The sequence below is a fragment of the Penaeus japonicus genome, unplaced genomic scaffold (assembly GCF_977035675.1).
Source record: "Penaeus japonicus unplaced genomic scaffold, GWHDUDI00000001_assembly GWHDUDI00000032, whole genome shotgun sequence".
Lineage (NCBI taxonomy): Eukaryota > Metazoa > Arthropoda > Malacostraca > Decapoda > Penaeidae > Penaeus > Penaeus japonicus.
This window is the reverse complement of record NW_028234434.1, coordinates 27,093,446-27,098,445: the sequence shown is the minus strand read 5'-3', so window position 1 is coordinate 27,098,445 and position 5,000 is coordinate 27,093,446. Positions and strand designations below refer to the sequence as shown.

The 5,000-nt window shown below is 35.4% G+C and overlaps 1 protein-coding gene across 6 annotated transcripts in view; it reads left to right on the top strand.

Moving 5' to 3' along the window:
• Window positions 1-16: 16 nt before the first annotated feature.
• LOC122243014 (uncharacterized) overlaps window positions 17-5,000 on the top strand; it is a 13,040-nt gene continuing 8,056 nt past the window's right edge. The window contains exons 1-2 of one of the 6 annotated variants that reach the window (XM_086556549.1): window positions 17-111; window positions 4,280-4,319. The gene's annotated coding sequence lies outside the window, so the exon portion shown is untranslated. Of the gene's footprint in view, window positions 649-1,360; window positions 1,398-4,279; window positions 4,320-5,000 lie in introns of those variants that run through there. The other 5 variants (XM_086556551.1, XM_043000479.2, XM_086556548.1 and 2 more) reach the window with 5 other exon arrangements.

Below are 5,000 nucleotides of genomic sequence, written 5' to 3'. Positions count from 1 at the left end.
CTTCCTCTATAGTTGTGTGTTGATATGGCGTGCACGAGGCAGTAGAACCTAAACAGCAAAATGGAGTAAATTACTGGAAATTCACCATTCAACACACAACTATTAAGCAAGGTACATTCTCTAATTCGCTCCGCACATCTCGAGGTCAGACACAAGGGCTAATAACACGTACTTCGTGCTAAAAATCGGTTTGTAAGACGTGGGGGTTGGTTTAGGGGGCCTAACCTGAACGAAAGGAAGAGAGAAACTTTTCCCTCAGTCTTTCGTCCTTTCGAAATTTTTCCCCCCCGTCGCCGCCTCGCCTCGCCTCGCCTGCCTCCCTCGCTCGCTCCCCTTTCGTCCCTCCTTATTAATAGCCCTTTCGAGGACGAGGGGGACACCCATATGACATGACCTGGCTGGTGGGAATGGGGTCAGGTCAGGTCATCGAGGAAGGAACGTTTTCGGACACCGGTGAGAAGAAGAGGAGTTGGGAGTTGGAGTTACGGAGTTTGGGGAGTTTAGATCGCGTGTGACCTTGAACTTGAACGATGCGCTAGGATTTTCTCTTCTCTCTCCTTTCCCACCGCCTTTTTTGGGTGGTTGTGTTACGTGTGGAAGAGGAAGAGAGGAAGAGAGAGAGAGAAAGAGAGAAGGGGGAAGAAGAGTGTAAGTTGTGGGTACCCCTTTCTCCTGGGGGGGAGGGGAGAAGAGGCGAGATTTGGGGGAGGCGCGAGTGTGTTTTTTCTTTTTTTGGAAAAAGGAGGAGAGAGAGAGAGGAACTTTGCTTTCTGCTTTCACCATGTGGGGGCCCCTCAAGGGTGGTGTGTTTTGTGTGTAAGTAAGTAAGTAAGTGTGCTGGGCTCTCGCTCGTGTTTCTCGCCGATTTGCCACCGATTTCGAGCCTAATCTGCGGATTGTCGAGCCGATTTGTGGATAAGAAGTGTGGATTTAGTGTTTAAAAGAGGTGGAGATTAGCGATTTCACGCCCATTCATTCCGCGGTGTGGGGCTGGAACGCCGATCTCGCCGCGGTGTGTTTCATGAAAGTGACTCATTTAAAGCACTGTATTATCCCTCCCCGCCTCCCTGGCATGCCCCAATAGGTACAGGGAATGGGAATTAGTGTGTTTTTGTAAGCATTGGAAGGTGACAGGTTTATGACCTGCTGTAATTTACCATTCATTCATTCATTCATAGGGAGGGATTAGCAGGTCAGGTGAGGTAATCCCCAAGTGACCATATGAATGGATAGGGGGGGCATTTGTTTGCTTTAGGGAGAAAGGCAAACAAACAAACTGTTATTATCCCTTGTGTCTGATTGGTTGTTAATATTTATTTGGTATTGTTATCTGCGTTTTCTCTTTTGCATTTCAGTTGGACTCGGTCAGCTTGTGATATCACTCGTGTATTTTATCAGTGGGTGTTGACTCCTTCAGAATTCTTTAAGAATATTAGATAGGAATTATATTATGCAATTGATTGATCAAGCTTTGTAAGTACGTCTAGATAACTATATTTAGCAAATGTATTTTTTTCCGACTCGTGGGATGCATGCTTGTTGACATGGACTATTTTATTCATGTATGGTGCGAATCAATACAGCTATTGAGTAGATGCATCTGATTCTCTATTGAATATATTGAAGCATCCACACCTCCGAGCTCTAGTGAAGAAAAGGGTTGTATTGCAAGAGAATTATCACGAAGTAGATATGTGCAGCTTAAATATATATATATATATTTTTTTCAAGTAGAACAATGTAAATGCAAAGAAAATACATAATACTTCATTACACTTGAAAATATAATCACTGCCATACAGTTTTACCCAAGATGGTTCAACAAGCACATAGTTGCCCAGAAGTCAATTAGTAGGCCTATCTGACTACACCTGTTAATCCCTTTCTGTGAAAAATCAAGGAATGGGGTAAATAGGTGAGGTCAGGTAGGCCTACTAATTGACTAATTGGCGATGACTAAGCCTTGTGTAGTCCTCTACATTTAAAAACAAGAATACTGAAGCAAAATTATGCTGGACACTACATCTATTGTTGAAAGTACCATTATAATGATATTAATAGAAATATAATTTTCACAACAAATCCAGAAACAGGTGTGGTCAGGTAGGCCTGCTAATTAACCCCAAGTTGTATAAATGCTTGTGGATCAATGTGTGAAAAAAGAAAAAAAAGAAAAACACTTGAGTAAACAGAACTGCGGTGGATAGCACGTTTCCATCAATTTAGTCTTTCAGTTATGATATGACTGCACAGTATTCAAACATTGTAAAACTCTAACCCAAAATGCCTTGAATAAGTTAACCTTTGTACATAGTTTTCAACATATTTGAATTTTTAGATTTTCTCTCACAGATCTATTAAGGCAAATAAGATGTGTCGTATTGTATATAGAATGGGTCAAGATGCAGAGATTAAATTTCATAAGAAAGCAAGTGTTATGTAATAGCATTCATACTAGTTCCTATCTATTTCCTGTTTTCTTGATTTTTTATGTGTGTGTGTGTTTGTGTGTCCGTTCTATGGTAACATCCATTATGAATGAATAAATAGAAATAATAGAATAGGAACTTATGTAAGACAATATATATTGAAATATGAAACTCTAGAAATTCTCACTTTTTAGATAACAAGTATGTGGGGTGGGGAGGGGGGTAAAGAAGCAGGAACAAATATGTTCAACACTTTCGCATGCTCAAAGACACCCATGGGCATGCATACTTTCACACATATACAAGCTCGTAAATGAATTGAAAGATTTATAGACATATACATACATACATGCTTGCTTACAACATGCACTCAAATTCATTTGCACACAATAAAATCTGGATGAAGATATCATCTAATTTGTTAATTAGTTCACTAGTGTACTTCAAAACTAGCAGCATAAACATCTTGAAGAATTGGAAGTTTAGTTAGGATTAGCTACTGGGAATAGCATTAAACTAAACAGATGAGAATTGTTTAGGTTTCAGGATGAGACTCTGTCATCATTTTGTGTCTGGTTTGGGATTATAATGCTGTGAAAAATAGCCATATTTATACACACACACACACACACACACACACACACACACACACACACACACACACACACACACACACACACACACACACACACACACATACACACATACACACATACACACATACACACATATCCACACACATACATATATATGTATATATATATATATATATATATATATATATATATATATATATATATATATATATACATATGCATATGTATTTATACATTTATGTATATATGCATATATGTATACATATATGTTTACGTATATACATATACATTTACATATATACATATACATATACATGTGTGTGTCTGTGTATATGTTAATATGTATGTATGTAAGTATAAATGTATTTATATATTTATTTATGTATATGTATATATTTATATATATGTATTTTTTTATATATATGTATATATATATATGTATATATATGTATATATATGTATTATATATATATATATGTATATATATATATATATATATATATATAGTATATATATAATATATATATATATAATATATAATATATATATATATATGTATATATATATATATATGTATATATATATATATGTATATATATATATATATGTATATATATATATATATATATATATATATATATATATATACACATACATACACATATAATACATAAAATGTACCCATGTTCAGTTTTTTCATGGAACTTCAGCTTAGAAGAAGTAGAAGTTCTTTTCTTTCTTTTTTTACTTTAGCTCTAAAAGAGGAAATATTCTATATCAAGCATAGGATGTTTCTTTCCTTATTAGTTTTATTTGTCTGTATAGGTGATTTATAGACAGACTAATCTTGGATTCGTCCCATTTGCATACCTGTATATTTTCGTACTCTCAGGGATATAAGAAATTTGTTGGGAGAGCCACAGGACTTGGGAATATTGTACGTTCGGCTCTTGATTTTTACATAATTTGTGTGGGAAGCCATACACAGGCTGTCTCTCCCCTGGATTATGGGGAACCGAGATTATGATGCTCAGGGTGGACAGTGTACTTTGCCATATTTTACACCGTTTTGTTTTATTTAAAGTTTTTGTAATGTTTTATGGTAGTTTGATCTACCATAAGTACCAGATGAAGATTGTATGGTTCTTGTATATTTTTTGTGTATTATGCTAGTATAGGGTACTTAAGCTGCTGTGTATATTATGTTTGCCCTAAACCTTTTTGTAATATCACCATCTCGTCTTCTCTTCTCAGGTGTCGTCCTCTTGAAATTTAGTCAAGATTTAGAAACAGGGTCAGTTGTGAATTGATTGTTTGTGTAATCTTGAATACTTTGAAATGTGCTAAGTTTTAAAGTGTTTTATCATCAGTATCTGTTACTTATGATACGATTGTGTGCTTCATATTATCTACTCTTTATTATCATCATCATTACTACTGTTATTTTATAGGATAGATAACTAAATGTTTTAATGAGATTAAGACCCTGATGTAAAATTACTACAGATGCTCTGAAAATGAGAGATTGTGTAGTACGTAAAGTATTCATACCCTCACTTTTGAAAGTTGATGAACAGTTTCATGATGAATAATCAAAAAGGAATCACATTCTGTAGATATGAAGCATGTATAACATAACTGATTATGATTAACATAATTACAGTTAAGTAGATATATAGCATGTATACCATAACTGACTAGACAGTAACCACATATGTGACGAGAGATTACTACTTAAGTCTGGTTGCACTGTAGTTGAAAAGATTGCTAGTCATTGTAGCCCTTATACATCAGTGTGCATATCCATGTTGGGAATATGTTGGGTGGGTCGTATACTCTCTATTTTTTATTGTTCAGAGCATGGCATTGAGATCAGGTGGCGACAATAGGACTGTAGTTGATTTAAGAGTATGCCATTGCATCAACGAATATGTTAAATGTTTAGAGTTTGTGTTGCCTGTGTCTTATTAGGTAG